A 17233-nucleotide genomic window follows, 5' to 3' on the forward strand; every position below is an offset into this window, starting at 1 on the left:
CCTAGACATGATGTCCTTTTAAAGGAATCTGATTTCATGTCGATCCAATAGGATTACATTACATTTTCCTAGGTTCAATGAATCTAGACATACTTAGTAACACGACACAAGAAGCACCGTCAATGTGTTGGCACCGTCAAACAATCGGTGGATTGGTAACTCATCACAAAATGCTGGTTGGTAACTCATCACAGAGTGTTACCAGTTCATACAAAACATCGGTTGCCGGTTTGACAAAAATGAAGATTGGTAAGAATGTGTTATGCCACTTTTCTCCTTTGTACTACTTGAGATCTACGAACCATTTGGGGTTGACATGTCGCTTCAGACCAGAAAACACATTCTGTAAAATCACCAATAGTCTAGAGACTAGAATACAACATACCAGTTGGAATAGATGTCAGTTGAGCTCTAGCTGATACATATAAAGTGGATCTGAATGCAAGTGTATGTCCATCAATGACAATCACAACATAAACATAAAAAATGCCAACATTTTGCACATGCATAAAGGCCAGCTACCTAGAGCTCACTGCTCAATCACAAAATGAGAGTCACACTGACTACAATTGGATGGTTAAATCCAATGATAATTTATTGCATAAAATAGCATCTTCATATGCTAGATTCAGTACTGGTTTAGTTCTTATTGCCTTCACAAAAACCTTCCTTCAACCTTCAAATGATGTCTGCGTGTATAGCTCTGCTTAGTTTCTCATATACCTTATTACAAATCTTTTTCCCAATCACATATCTATCTCACAAATGAGATCTTACATTTATACCATAACCTAAGACCAATAGAATAGGTAAGCTCACTAAAATATATTACAATAAAATAAACCAATATTCAATGCATGATGTTGGCTCAATGTATTTACAATAATAATAAATCATCTCCATAATCTGTCATGCTGATCTGGAATAGATATGCCTGTTGGTGCATATCCTGGACCTATTTGCTGGTAACAACAAATATGCAAACCCGAATAAACAAATAACCAAATCACCAAAACCAAGTAGTCTCCAAGTCATTCCAAGTGTCAGTGAACAATATAATCTGCTGGTGAACCAAATACCGGTGACTGTGCATAAGTATAATATGTCGCTGAACCAAATATCAGTGACTATGCATAAGTATCTGACTTGTTGGTGAACATTACCAAAGATCTCCAAGTGTTGATAAGTGTTGACAAATGATGATAGGTGTTGACATCAATGACAAAACCATATCAACATATCCAAAATACCAACAATATCGCCCTTTGGCATTGATTGCAACACAAGATGGAAAAACCATCAAAGTGCCAAAATAGAAATGCAAAAAACCAAAAAACCAACAAACTCCCAAAGAGATCATTAACTAGAAATGAAAATATAGATATAGAGAGTAATCAATCTCTCCAACAATCTCTCCCCAAAGTAACAATCTCTCCCCAAGGGATAATGTGTTTTTCCATATCAATCTCTCTGCCTTCGACATCAAATGCCAAAGCATTATAAAAACCAGTTTCAAATACAAAATACCAACTACTCCCCCTGAGAAGTAGCTCTCCTCATCAAAGCCGGAAAAATATTTCTCTATTAATTCTACTGGTTGATGACAAACATCAACTGTCTAAGTCTCTACCAGTGGGGGTAGGACTCCAAGATACTCTCTGAGATATTCAAAAGTCTCCTTAGGCAGAGGCTTTGTAAAAGTATCTGCAATATGCTCTTTAGTATTCACATAAACCAATTTCACTTCTTTTTCTTCAACATTCTCTTTTAGAAAATTGAATTTGATAGAAATATGTTTAGTCTTAGAGTGGAATGTCGGGTTCTTTGATATATCAATTTCTACCATATCATCACAGTAAATAGATATAAGTTCCTTGCATTTTACCTTTATGTCCTTCAACATTTGTTTGATCCATAATACATGTGTACAGTTAGTTGCTGTTGCAACATATTCTGATTCTATTGTTGATAGACTTGTACAACTCTGTTTCTTGCTCAACCATGAAATTAGTTTACTACCAAGAAAAAATGCTTCATCGATGGTACTTTTTTTCTCATCCACATATCCTGCCCAATTAGCATCTATGTATGCACATAAGTCAAAATTTTCATCTCTAGGATACCATAAACCAAGATTTGTAGTGCCTTGTAGGTACTGAAAAATCTTTTTTACTACCGATTCATGATTTTCTTTAGGATTACTCTGAAATCTTGAAATAATGCATACTACATTCATAATATCAGGTCTTGTTTGTGTCAAATATAGTAAACCTCCTATCGTAGATTTGTATCTAGTTAGATTAACAAGTGTTGATTCATCCTTCAAGAATAATTTATCAGTTGTAGTCATAGGTGTGCTTACCGGTTTATAGTTTTCCATGCCAAATTTCTTTAGTAATTCCTATAAGTACTTAGATTGACATAGGAATATACCTTTATTGGTCTATGAAATCTGCAATCCTAAAAAGAATTGTATCTCTCCAATCATAGACATTTCAAATTCTTGCTACATTTTGTTAGAAAAGTCTTTACACAAACCATCTTCCCCTCCAAAGATTATATCATCAACAAAAACTTCAATAACCAAGATGTCATCATTAGTCACTTTGTAGTATAGATTGCTATCAGCATTACCTTTAGTGTATCCAAGCTTCAAAAGATAGTTGTCCAATCTAGCATACTAGGCTCTTGGAGCTTGTTTCAATCCATATAAAACTTTCCTTGACCTACAAACCATGTCTTTGTTACCTGTCAAAGAAAATCCATCAGGTTGTTCAATATAAAATTCTTCTTCAAGATCTCCATTCAGAAATGTACATTTAACATCCATTTGATATACTTTGTAGTTCTTGTGTGCTGCAAAAGCCAATAAAAGTCAGACTGCCTCAATTCTAGGTACCAGTGCAAAGGTTTCATTGTAATCAATTCCTTCTTTCTGTGAATATCCCTTAAAGATTAATCTTGCTTTGTTTCTGATTACTTTACCATCTTTATTAAGTTTATTTCTAAAAACCCATTTAGTTCCAATTACATTTTCGTCTTTAGGCCGAGGAACTAATGACCAAGTGTTATTCCTTTCAGTGTGTTCCAATTCATCTTCCATAGCTTTAATCTAATATTTATCTTCACATGCCTCATTAATTGATGTAGGCTTAGTTTGAGAAATAAGGCTTACCTCTTCGTTTGCCAATCTTCCTCTAGTCATAACTCCTTGAAATTTGTTTCCAATTATCTGATCTTCAAAATGATTCAGTCTTACATGTCAGGGTGTTTTTACTTACTGCTATACTTCAATGACTATTGAATCTCCAGATGATGCCGGTGTAACTGGATCACCATTTTGTACCAGTGTATTCAGAGTAGGTTCATTTGTGATTATCTCTATTGCCGGTTCAGAGTCTGTGTACCTTGAATTTCCTCTAAACTATTCATCAATCTTCACATTTGCACTCTCAACAATTTTCTGCAATCTCTTGTTAAAACATCTATATGTCTTTCTCTTAGATGAATAACCAAGAAATATTCCTTCATCACTTCTAGGATAAAATTTTCCAATATACTCATCTCTTCTAATATAGCATTTACTTCCAAATATTCTAAAATATTTAAGAGTAGGAGTACTACCAAACCATAGTTCATGTGGGGTCTTACCGGTTTCACCTCTGATGTGAACTTTGTTGAATGTGTAAACTATTGTATTGACCACTTCTCTCCAGTATAAATGAGGTAGATTTGCTTCTGATATCATACTTCTGGCTGCATCCAAGATAGTTGTGTTTTTCCTTTCCACAACTCCATTCTGCTAGGGTGTTTAGGGTGCTGATAATTATCTTCTGATCCCATTCACTTCACAAAATGTATTAAATTCCTTAGATGTGAATTCACCTCCTTGGTCTGATCTCAAACATTTGATTTTCTTGTCGCTTTCATTTTCTACCATCACCTTGAATAGTTTGAATTTCCCAAATGCTTCAAATTTCCTTGAGAAAAGTAACCCAACACATTCTAGAATAGTCATCAATGATTAGCATAAAATACCTATCTCCTTGTATACTTCTAGTTCTTGCTGGACCATATAAATCAGTATGAATTAAACCAAGAACATTGTTAGACTTTTTTGGAATACTCTGCTCTAACTTGCTTTCCAAATTGACATTCCTTACATACCGAATTGTGAGGTTTAACAATCTTAGGTAAATCTCTTACCACCTTAGTAGTACTGATTTTCACAATGCAATCAAAATTTACATGACAAAGTATCTTATGCCATTACCAACTTTCATCAATATGTGCAATCAAACATGCTTTCTCATTTTTGTTCAAATGAAAGATATTACCTCTAGTCTGATTACCGGTTGCAATTTCCAAACTAGTTATGTTTAAGATTTTGCATTTACCATTCTTGAATTGTAACTGAAATCCTTTCTCAACTAATTGACCAACACTCAAAATATTATGCTTCAAACCTTCAACATAGTAAACATTATCAGTATTGTGCTTACCATCAAAATATATAGTGCCTTTTCCTTTGATTAAACAAGCTTTATCATCTCCAAATCTTACTATACCTCCATTGTATTCCTGAAAGGTTAAGAATTGACTCTTATCACCAGTAATGTGATGTGAACATCCTGAATCAATAATCTATTCATCCTTATCTTCAACTTTATCTATGAGGGCCCACTCTACCGGTTGAACAGTAGGTGTTGGTTGATCTTCTGTTATAGCAACAAAAGCCCATCCAATGTCTGTCGGATCTTCATCAGCATAATAACAAGATTTGTCTCTATTAACTTGCTATTTTGATAATCAAGGTTAGGATTATATGTTCTTTTAGCTTCTTCTCTTAAAATTGCATGTCTATCAGGACATCTAGAAGCCATATGACCAATCTTATTATAGTTAAAAAATTTAAAGGGTGCTTTACCTTCATACTTACTTCCAATTGGACCTTTAGGCATTTTCCTTGCAAATAGTGCTTCAAGTTCTTCATTTTCTCTCTTGCTTTCTTCAAGTTCTCTTGCATAGAAGGCTTTCCAATCAAATTTATCAAATGGTGATGATGATGTTGCAGATGATGATGATGCCTTGAAAGCTAGATCTGTCTTGATAGTAGTAACAAGACCAAATTCCTCAAGTTCAAAAGCTGAAAGTTTTCCAACCAAAGTGTCTCTAGATACTAATGCATTAGGCATTCTTCTCAATTCATTTATAGAAATAACTTTCATTTTATATGCCGGTGGCAAAGCTCTTAAAACTTTAAAAATAATCTCATCTTCACTTAAGGTTCCTCCACAACATTTTATACCCAAAACAATTTCATTTACTCTTTCCATAAAAGAAAAAATTCTTTCTTCTTCTTCCATTTTAAGACTTTCATACCTGACCCAAAAGCATTCAAGTTTTGCAATTTTGACTATGGAATCTCCTTCATTAAATGTTTCCAGTTTGTCCCAAATAGCTTTAGCAATAGATCTATCTGACAATCCCATGACTTGCTGATCTGACAATGTGCTCAAAAGTGTTTCTCTTGCTTTGCAATCATTTTCTTCATCTTTAGCCAAGGTAGGTGGATTAGGCTGACCTTGAGTAGGAGTAGTATAGCCATTCTTTGTAACATCCCATATGTCATTTTTGATGTAATTCAAATGTGTCTCCATCCTGATATTCCATATGCCATAGTTAGTTCCATCAGGTTCTGGACTATCCTTCCTAAAATAGTTAGAAGACATTGGATCTCCTCAAGCTGTTAAACTTCTGCAAAAAGAGGACTATGCTCTAATACCAATTGTTAGGTCCCAGAGACAACTGATAGGGGGGGTGAATCAGTTGTCCAATAAATTCAACCAAAATTAACTTAACCAAAACTTAATGCTTAATACCAGTAAACAATACATATTGCATTCATAATATCAGGTCTTGTTTGTGTCAAATACAGTAAACCTCCTATCATATATTTGTATCTAGTCGGATTAATAGGTGTAGATTCATCCTTCAAAGATAATTTATCAGTTGTAGTCATAGGTGTGCTTATCGGTTTATAGTTTTCAATGCCAGATTTCTTTAGTAATTCCTTCAAGTATTTAGATTAACATAGGAATATACCTTTATCAGTCTATGAAATTTGCAATCCTAAAAAGAATTTTATCTCTCCAATCATAGACATTTCAAATTCTTGCTGCATTTTGTTAGAAAAGTCTTTACACAAACCATCTTCTCCTCCAAAGATTATATCATCAACAAAAACTTCAATAACCAAGATGTCATCATTAGTCACTTTGTAGTATAGATTGTTGTCAACATTACCTTTAGTGTAACCAAGCTTCAAAAGATATTTGTCCAATCTAGCATACCAAGCTCTAGGAGCTTGTTTCAGTCCATATAAAGCTTTCCTTAACCTGCAAACCATGTCTTTGTTATTTGTCAAAGAAAATCCATATATACTCATCTCTTCTAATATAGCATTTACTTCCAAATATTTTGAAATCTTTAAGAGTAGGAGTATTACCAAACCATAATTCATGTGGGGTCTTACTAGTTTCTCCTCTAATGTGAACTCTGTTGAATGTATAAACAGCTATATTGACCGCTTCTCTCCAGTATATATGAGGTAGATTTTCTTTTGATATCATACATCTAGTTGCATCCAAGATAGTTTTGTTTTTCCTTTCCACATCTCCATTCTCCTGGGGTGTCCAGGGTGTTGACAACTATCTTTTGATCCCATTTACTTCACATAATACATTAAATTCCTTAGATGTGAATTCACCTCCTTGATCCGATCTCAAACATTTGATTTTCTTGTCGGTTTCATTTTCTATCATCACCTTGAATAGTTTGAATTTCCCAAATGCTTCAGATTTTTCTCTGAGAAAAGTAACCCAACACATTCTAGAATAGTCATCAATGATTAGCATAAAATACCTATCTCCTTGTATACTTCTAGTTCTTGCTGGACCACATAAATTAGTATGAATTAAATCAAGAACATTGTTAGTCTTCTTCGGAATACTCTTGAAAGATTCTCTAACTTGCTTTCCAAATTGACATTCCTTACATACTGGATTGTGAGGTTTAATAATCTTAGGTAAATCTCTAACTGCCTTAGTAGTACTGATTTTCACAATGCAATCAAAATTTACATGACAAAGTCTCTTATGCCATAACCAGCTTTCATCAACATGTGCAATCAAACATCCTTTCTCATTATTGTTCAAATGAAAGATATTACCTCTAGTCTGATTACCGATTGCAATTTCCAAACCAGTTCTTGTTTAAGATTTTGCATTTACCATTCTTGAATTGTAACTAAAATCCTTTCTCAACTAATTGACCAACACTCAAAAGATTATGCTTCAAACCTTCAACATAGTAAACATTATCAGTATTATGCTTACCATCAAAAGATATGGTGCCTTTTCCTTTGATCAAACAAGCTTTGTCATCTCCAAATCTTACTAGACCTCCATTGTATTCCTGAAAGGTTAATAATTGACTCTTATCACCAGTCATGTGATGTGAACATCCTAAATCAATGATCCATTCATCCTTATCTTCAACTTTTGCTACCAGGGCCTGCTCTACTGGTTGAACAGTAGGTGCTGGTTGATCTTCTATTATAGCAACAAAAGCCCATCCACTGTCTGCCAGATCCTCATCAGAATCATCAGTAACTCCTTCATCAACATAATAACAAGATTTGTCTCTATTCTTCTTAAACTTGTATTTTTTATAGTCAGGGTTAGGCTTATATGTTCTTTTAGCTTCTTCTCTTAATCTTGCATGTCTATCAGGACATCTAGAAGCCATATGACCAATCTTATTACAATTAAAACATTTAAAGGATGCTTTACCTTCATACTTACTTCCAATTGGACCTTTAGGCATTTTCCTTGCAAATAGTGATTCAAGTTCTTCAAGTTCTTCATTTTCTCTCCTGCTTTCTTCAAGTTCTCTTGCATAGAAGGCTTTGCAATCAGATTTATCATGTGATGATAATGATGCAATTGATGATGATGCCTTGAAAGCTAGATCTGTCTTGATAGTAGTGACAGGACCAAATTCCTCAAGCTCAAAAACTGAAAGTTTTCCAACCAAAGTTTCTCTAGACATTGATGCATTAGGCATTGTTCTTAATTCATTTATAGCAGTAAATTTCATTTTATATGTTGATGGCAAATCTCTTAAAAGTTTAGAAACAATCTCATCTTCACTTAAGGTTCCTCCATAACATTGTATACCCAAAAAAATTTCATTTACTCTTTCCATAAAAGAAGAAATTCTTTCTTCTTCTTCCATTTTAAGACTTTCATACCTGATCCAGAAGCATTCAAGTTTTGCAATTTTGACTATGGAATCTCCTTCATTCAATGTTTCTAGTTTGTCCCAAATAGCTTTAGCAGTAGAACTATCTGACAATCCCATAACTTGTTGATCTGACAATGCGCTCAAAAGTGCTTCTCTTGCTTTGCAATCATTTTCCTCATCTTGTCCCAAGGTTGGTGGATTAGGCTAATCGGGAGAAGGAGTAGTATAACCATTCTTTGTAACTTCCCATATATCCTTTCCAATGCGATTCAAGTGTGTCTCCATCCTGATCTTCCATATGCCATAGTTAGTTCCATCGAGTTTCAGACTACCCTTCCTGAAATAGTTAGAAGACACTGGATCTCCTCAAGCTGTTAAACTTTTGAAAAAAGAGGACTATTCTCTGATACCAATTCTTAGGTCCTAGAGACAACTAAGAGGGGGTGGGTGAATCAGTTTTCCAATAAATTCATCCAAAATTAACTTAACCAAAACTTAATGCTTAATACTGGTAAACCAAATTTTATCCAGGTAGACAGTTTTAATAGTTAATTGCAATACCGATAAAGATTAATGCATGAAAAAGAAAGACAATACCATCCACAACACATAACACAAATGTTTGTACATGGAAACCCTATAAGGGGAAAAACCATGGTGGGAAGCCTTACCCACAATCAAATTATACTACTGCAAATAGTATGTGTGCACAATATGGATTCTGCACATGCAGAAAGGCTAGCTGCCTAGAGTTCACTGCTCAATCACAAAATGAGAGTCACACTAACTACAATTGGATGGTTAAATCCAATAATAATGTACTGCACAAGATAGAATCTTCATATGCTGGATTCAGTACTGATTAAGTTATGATTGCCTTCACAAAATCCTTCCTTCAACCTTCAAATGATGTATGTGTGTATAGCTCTACTTATTTTCGTATATACCTTATTGCAATCCTTTTTGCATTCTTAATCCTTTCTTCTTTTGATCTTACAAATAAGATCTTACATATATACCATAACCTAAGACCAATTGAATAGGTCAGCTCAATAAAAGATATTACAATAAAATCAATTACAAACAAATCAATATGCGATGCATGATGTCAGCTCAATGCATTTACAATAATAATTGTATGCGGGAAAAGTGGGCTGATAAAACTCAATATGTGAAAATCTTGCTATAAACTAGTCCACACACACACACAGGACTTCTTGATGCAAGCTATGGAGCAACAACATGTTACTCAGCTTCCCAAGGTGGGTCCCATGGTTCTCTATCTCACAATGTCCCTCAAACCAATGTTTTTGCTCTCAGATCATTAAGCAAAATGGTTTAGGGATGGCAAATGTGAGAACGAGGGATGCTTTGATTGATTTTAGAATGAGATGTATTCTAAGTTATGCCTGATTCTAGAAATGCAATAAACTAGATGATAAGATGACAAGGTTAGGATGAATACTATCCTAATATGATATATTTAGTCTATGATTGAGCTAAATGATAAAGAAAGTATTCTAAACATGCATATTTAGACTAAATTCTATTGCAAAGAGAGGCTAAATGATGAGCATAAAATGATATGTGCGCTTGAATGTATTTGAGCATAAGTGTGATAATACAAACTTGGAGGATTGTTAGAATGGAGGAATGAGAGCTCTATTTATAGCAAAAATAGGGCAGTGGATGGTCAGGATTGAAAGATTCAATCAAGGGTTGAGTTTGAAAGTTGGGAATCCATGTTTGTAATTGGCACCAATGAAATGGTGACAAGTGTCAACATAGGGTTGGGTTGAGAGGAGGGGTTGGAGGCATTAAATGCCTGAGAAGACCTTAGGGTTATCTAGGAGATAAGGGTTAAGCTTAAGTTAGGCTTACCCAATGAATTAAGATTTAATCCAAGGATAAACCTTTGTGCAAATGATTAAGAGATAATCATGGTCAAAGCATTAAAGGCCTGATGAGACTCTTGGGCTGGATGAAGGTTGAGTCAAAACAAATGTTTTAACCATGTAGGAGGGTTTGAGTTAACCATTAATGGTAATTGGAGACTTTGGGGATTAAGTGGTTGAAAGTTGGAAGCCTTCAATGGTTATCAAAGACTTTGAGGTTTTAAGTGGTTGGGAGTTTGAAGCCTTTAATGGTTATCAAAGACTTTGAGGTTTGAGAAGTGACTTCCCTTTGCTTAGGGATGTGACAAAGTTTAGAGGAGGGGTTAGGTTAATTAGAAGTGATTAGAGGATTCTAGAAGGGATTAGAAAGGGGTTTAGGATTTTGCAAGTGGATGGAGGGATAATAGGATTTAATTGAAATAAAGAGATTTAATTCAATTGGGTTGTAATTTGGGGAAATTAAATAAATTAGATTTATTCAATTTAGGATAACTATTTAATTAAATTTGAATTTAATTAAAAGTGGATAGGGGGGATTTAATTGAATAAAATGATTTATTCATTAAATGGTATAGTGAATTTTATTTAAATAAATTGAATAATTTACCTAATAAAATAGAAGAATGTGGATAATTTAATTAAATTTGGATTCAATTAAATAGAGAAATGAACATAAAATATTCATTTAGGAATATGGTCATTTTTATACATCTACAATAATAAATCATTTCCATAATATGTCATGCTGATCTGGAATAGATAAGTCTGTCAGTGCTTATCCTGGACCTATTTGTCGGTAATAGCAAATATGCAAACTCAAATAAACAATTAACCAAATTGCCAAAACCAAGTGATCGAATAATGTCTTCAACATAACCAAGTAGTTTCCAAGTCATTCCAAGTGCTGATGAACAATATAATCTACAAGTGAACCAAATACCAGTGACTTGCATAAGTCTCTATTTTGCCGATGAACATAACTAAAATCTCCAAGTGCTAATAAGTGTTGACAAGTATTGACAAGCGATGACAAGTGTTGACATCAATGACAAAACCATATCAACATATTCAAAGTGCCAATAGGTTTCTATTTCAACATCAACAAATAGTCTAGTGGTTGTCTAAACAATATGTATCTCAACTAAATTTTAAATAATGAGAATTAGCTCAAAAATAGGAGGAAAAAGTGACTAAACTGTGTTTGCACTCAAGCTTTGATTCCATGTGTTGTGATAAATATGTGAAATTAGCCTACAAAGAACATAATGTTTTTGACCTACTGAATAAATAAAGCGAGTTATTAATAATCTACGCCAATGGGATGTATTTGAAACACCATGTTTGAGGGATGTCTTTCGAATATATTTGTATTATATTTCTTTTAATTTATTATTCTTGTCTTTACATTTCATTTCATTTATTTATGTTTAGGATGATTATATTCTACCTTATCCATGTTTTTAAAAATAATTTTATGATGTGGAAGATGGATAGATTTATGGAGATATTATTGTAGAAAATTCGGTCATTTCTAAAATGCCATATTACTACAATATCAACAACTTAGATTTGCCTCTTTAATGCTCTTTTTTCTAATTATAGAAAGATGTCTTATAGAAGTGTCTAAAACTTAGACATAAGGCTATTAAATGAAAATATATCATTACAAGGTCATTATTGGAAAATTTTATTAATTTTTCATATTCTAGACCACAAATTGAAATGAACAATCTATCATTTGAGGTAATAGTTGAGTAAAATACAACCCATTGATATTTATAATTCAAATTAATGAGGAAGGGCTTCACATCTCATCTAGGTCTATATACAAAGGATTAAATATATTAAAAACATTTACTTATAGCCTTGAATATTTATTCTATCCTTCTATTATTTCTAAGAGCTCAAGTGTTTTCAGTGACTTTTTGCCAAAGGTCAAACTAGATTTTGTTATGAATTTACATGAATTCAAGATGACAAAGGGAAACAAAATCTCTAGTTATAGGAAGCAATATGACCTTCTACAAAAACTATAGAATTGGTAGATTATATACCTCAATTACAACACAAGTAAGAATGCCTTCATACATAGTGAACATAAAAATGGTAATGAAAGGAAAGTTCATTGATCGTTCCTTTTTTTTGACATTGATAGTATCTTTGACCTAGTGCTATCTAAACTCACCAAGACTTTAAGGGAGTGCCTGTATGCATACATTAAAGACTGTTTACAATTTGGAGAAGACCAAAATTCTAGAGTTATGATCTACAGCTCTGCATTCGCTTAATACATTGTACCTGAGGTGGACCCATACCTATAGATTATATAAGCATTCCAATGACAAGGCCTCTAGGTGCAATTCTTTCTTTATGAATTTTACAAATCCTTCTAACCCCGTGTAAGACCTAATTTGCAAAAGGTTTACCTAGAAGCATTTCACTCTCATTCTCCTAGTTAGATAATAAACAAAGGGAACATCAAATTTAGACCTAAGCCAATTGACCTTGAAGACATTTTCAACAATCAACCTATTACCCTACTTAATGTTTCCTATAAGATTATTGCCAAGGCCTTGGCTTTGAATATTCGACATCTTCTTCAATAGATTGTCTCCCCTGAGCAAACTGGATTCAATAAATCTAGATTCATCATAGATAACATCATTGCAATGTGGGAATGTATGGATTAGACCTATTGACCTAAAAAAAGTGTCATTTTTTCCAAGATATATTTTTCCAAAGAATACGATTAGATTGAATGACCCTTTATTGTTTTAATGTTGGGAGCTCTAGGTTTTTGCCTTTAGTTTATCTAGTCAACCAAGATGTTATTTGGGGATTTTTATACTTGCATCACCATTAATGGCCCCCAATATTTAGTGTTTGGTCTATTTATATCTATTCGCCAAGGTTTCCCTTTGTCTCCTTCGTTATATGTTCTAGCCACTAAGGGCTTTGGGTATATGCTTGCTAAATGTCTCTATGGGGCAGGTCAAGGGAATCTCCTTGCCCGAGTCACCTTCTCAAATTGTCAATGGCCATTTTATAGATGACTCTTTTCTTACCCTTATTAAAGATGCACACAATGTTCAAGACACTCTTCCGTGTCTTGACACTTTTTGTTTGGATTCTAGTTTGAAAATTAAATAGCACAAAATCCAGTGTTATAGAAAATCCTTTCTGTTAGCCCTTCACTAGATGTTGTAGTATAGGTGGAAGTGGATTAGTCATGGGGAAATATTTTAGTTTTTGGGTATCCCTTTTTCTTTCTAGGACTCTACTATGGACCTCTAGAATGTGGTTTGTTGAACACAAGATGTCACTGAGAGGGGGGTGAATCAGTGGTTTTCAAAACATTTCCCTTTTCTATCCTATGTGTGTATACCGGTTAACAAACCTAACATAAAGTAGACATACTAGTTAGATGAAAATATAACACAAATGCAACCACACATAAAAGGGACATATCATAACACCAAATGTATACAAGGAAAACCCAAGATGGGAAAAACCTTAGTGAGAAATGTTGTTGGAGTCTACAGCTCCAATCCAACCTCACAAAGAAAACCTTAGTTACAACATTTAGGGCACCAACCCAAGGAACACCAACCCCTGCACTAAGCTCCAACTAATTGATCTATGATGAACATAATCAATTACAAAAGTAATAGTTTGATTACAAGTGAATCTTGTAACCACTGCATAGACTTTACCCTATCAGTTTCTTACCTCCTCTGTCTCATAGGTTGGCTCCTACTCTTCCTTCTATCTCTCTCTCAATCTCTCTACTCACCTTCACTTGTTGTTGTTGATACACCAGTTCTACCTCTATTTGTTGGATGTAAAATTAAATCATCCACCTGCTGCTAGTTACTTTGATCGCCAATTTATCCTTTCTCTACTCCCTACCTACCATATCTTCTCTCCCATACACACATATAGCTGCTTCACTTTGCACTACCTTCTAGTTGGCTTGAACACTGTCAGTTCCCACCTCTGCAACTCACTTTGCACTTTACAAGTTTGTCTAATCATGTCAGTTAAGCCATCATTAAGATCTCTCACCAGTTTAACCTTCCCTACTAGATCTTTGCTTTAGATGTTGAGCTCCTGGACTCTTCTCAGTCTTCTCTGCTCTCTTCTTTTCTTAGGACCACTCTCCTTTGATAAACAACATCATCAAATCGGGTCTTCTACCTCCATTCTTATTGCTGAGCTTTCCCACAAAAATGCAACTTTAAAACTATTAGTGCACTAGGGTGTCTTCCACTGATCAGGAGGAGTATCAGATCCAATTATATCTCATTCAACATGAAGATAAACAACCTACAAGCAATTAGACATGATCTACCATCTCTTATTTTTCCAAGGCATGTTTGCTATATACTTAGCAAACATGGATAGTCTATTGACAAGTCACTTGGTCAATCACCATAAATGGCTTAGCAGATTGCATCACCAACCTTACTCTACACTTGGACATTCTATATTGATCAATGCATCCCATCAATCACCTCTATTTGACCTTCCTCGAGCCGCACACTTCTACAACACATCCCATGATTTACGGGGTCTACATTTAATATCGACCGACTTTGTAACTACCTCATCGGTGCCCACTCAATCTACCACTACATGTATGTCCACCACCTTGAATCCATGTGGCACCTTTATTGCCATCCACCTTAGCATACTAAGTAGGTCTAACTTGGTCACTAACAACTTACACAACCAGTGTGTGCTTCATACTACCAGTCCCTCTTTGCTTACCAGATCTCTAACCCTATTGGTATATCTTTCCTTACTGGTTAACCTTCTTGCCTTCACCTTCCTTGCACAATGGATCATGTCAGCCTAGTCATCAAACATTCCAGTTCTCAGTAGCAATCTAGGGGGACTCACCATGTTCTTCTTCAACTAACTGAGATCACTTCACTTTTGTCTCCCGGTACACTTTTCTTAATGTCGGTATCCTTGTATACCGATTGGGACTCTTTATAACCTCATGCTATCAGTCCTCCAAATATCTCCATTGGTAGAAACAACAATCTCTAGCTGAACCTCAGTAAATCTAAGTGTGCAAATGTAGAGACTCATCTTCATTTGATAGGTTCTCCTCTCAACTGGTTTGTCAAAATGACAAACATATCATCTCAACTCCTCCTTCTCTGTCTCGAGAGCAGTTCATGTCTTCACATGCTGATCCAATGTACATCCCTAATCTCAAACTCTTGAGGCTTCCTCATCTTCCATTTTGGTCATCTGGTCTATGCATCCAATCACCTACCTTTCCTTACTTTGACTATCTTATCTTGGAGTGTCATGAAGTGTGCCATGTATGTTGTGGGATAAGAAAGGTATTACCACTTACCGATGGGAAGAATAGATACCGCACTTCACTATTACACACTGGTGGAGGAGGATTTGTGTCACATGTCGGTAATGATGTGACATCACTAAGGATAGGATACAAATCCAACTTGACATATGGCTCAGTACCTTTTCCATATGTCATATTTTATCACTGAAGTAGTACACTTTTTGTTAGCCTTCTCTTCATTTGGTGGGAGTCCTGCTAGATGGAATCACACTAGCATATCGGTTTTATTGCTAACCTTTCATAAGTTCATATAGTAGCAATCTTTACCCTTAACACTTGTTAGTTCTTATCACTTACCGGTCACTTCTCTATGATGTTTGTTCAACATCATCATTTATACTCACTAACCAGTTCCTTCTTCCCAATACTAACATGTAAACTTGCTACTCCAACATGCTTACTTGTTGGCTTTATTGTCCACACTGCCGGTTGATAACACTAACATCATATCAACTATTCTTCCCATACCAGATGTCCAAATATATCGGTAACATGCTATACAAATTGACATCAATGACAACATAATGCCAACATGGTTCTCACTAGATTAGAGGAAAATTTGGCTTATTGGATCACCAAGCCACTCTCTTTAGCTAAAGAATTTTAATTTTTTCTCTAAGATCCTTGTGGCCAAGTGCCCATATTTACTACTCATCTTAATGGGCCCCTTCCAAAGCTTCTTAGAGACTTTCTATGGGCCTCTTTGGCTAATCATCATGGATTTCACAGAGTTGCCCATATGGGTGAAATAATGATGAAATCCTAGCTAGCTTGGTTATAAAGATCAATCATACATAGGTATCTCCACCAAGTTACTCAAAAGTACTACATATTGGTGTCTAATGAAATAGAATCACAATAGTAATATAAGAAATAAATATTACTCTTGAACATTTATATAAAGTACCAATACTATATTAAAGCATACACTATACACTAGATCAATGCAATGGGAGATTTATTTGACTCTACTTAGTAATCCATATAACCATCTCTTATATAAGGTAATAATAGTCTTAAAGAAAATTTTTTCAAGCTCAATATAACTTTAACACATACATATAGAGCAAGTAGAGCCTTTGTGGCCAATACACACATAATTTACAACTTACATCATGTTAACTCAATCATATGCTACCATTAGGTATAGGATCGTCAACAACCTTGTCTCATGCAATTTGTACATGGGTACATGGGTGTTGACCTATCTCTATCAATTAATGCAATAAGTGTACAACCTCTTTTTTTTTTAAAGGTCATATTTGTTTACTATTCATACACAAAATATTTACTACAACATATATTAGTTAACATAAAGTATCTATGCAAATAATTTGAACCTGTATAATTAATCCAAGTATATTATATAGTAAATATAATAAACATAACTTGACAAATTAGTAATGTAGACATCTAAAAATGGTCAACGCTTGCGAAGTCATACTTTAACATTTGCGCATTGCCTTATTTTAGGGTTTTTGCGTTGCATTAACATTTCTTCTATGTTGCACACTTGGTCTTTATCATTTGCGAGCATCGAGTCTTTCTTCTACATTCCTCATTTTTATCACTTTCGAATTTGGTTTTGTCGATAACAATCTTCAGTTATGATTTTGGTCGATCTTATCCTGTCGCATCAATGTGCATGCTC

Source organism: Cryptomeria japonica, chromosome 8 (assembly GCF_030272615.1).
Source record: "Cryptomeria japonica chromosome 8, Sugi_1.0, whole genome shotgun sequence".
NCBI lineage: Eukaryota > Viridiplantae > Streptophyta > Pinopsida > Cupressales > Cupressaceae > Cryptomeria > Cryptomeria japonica.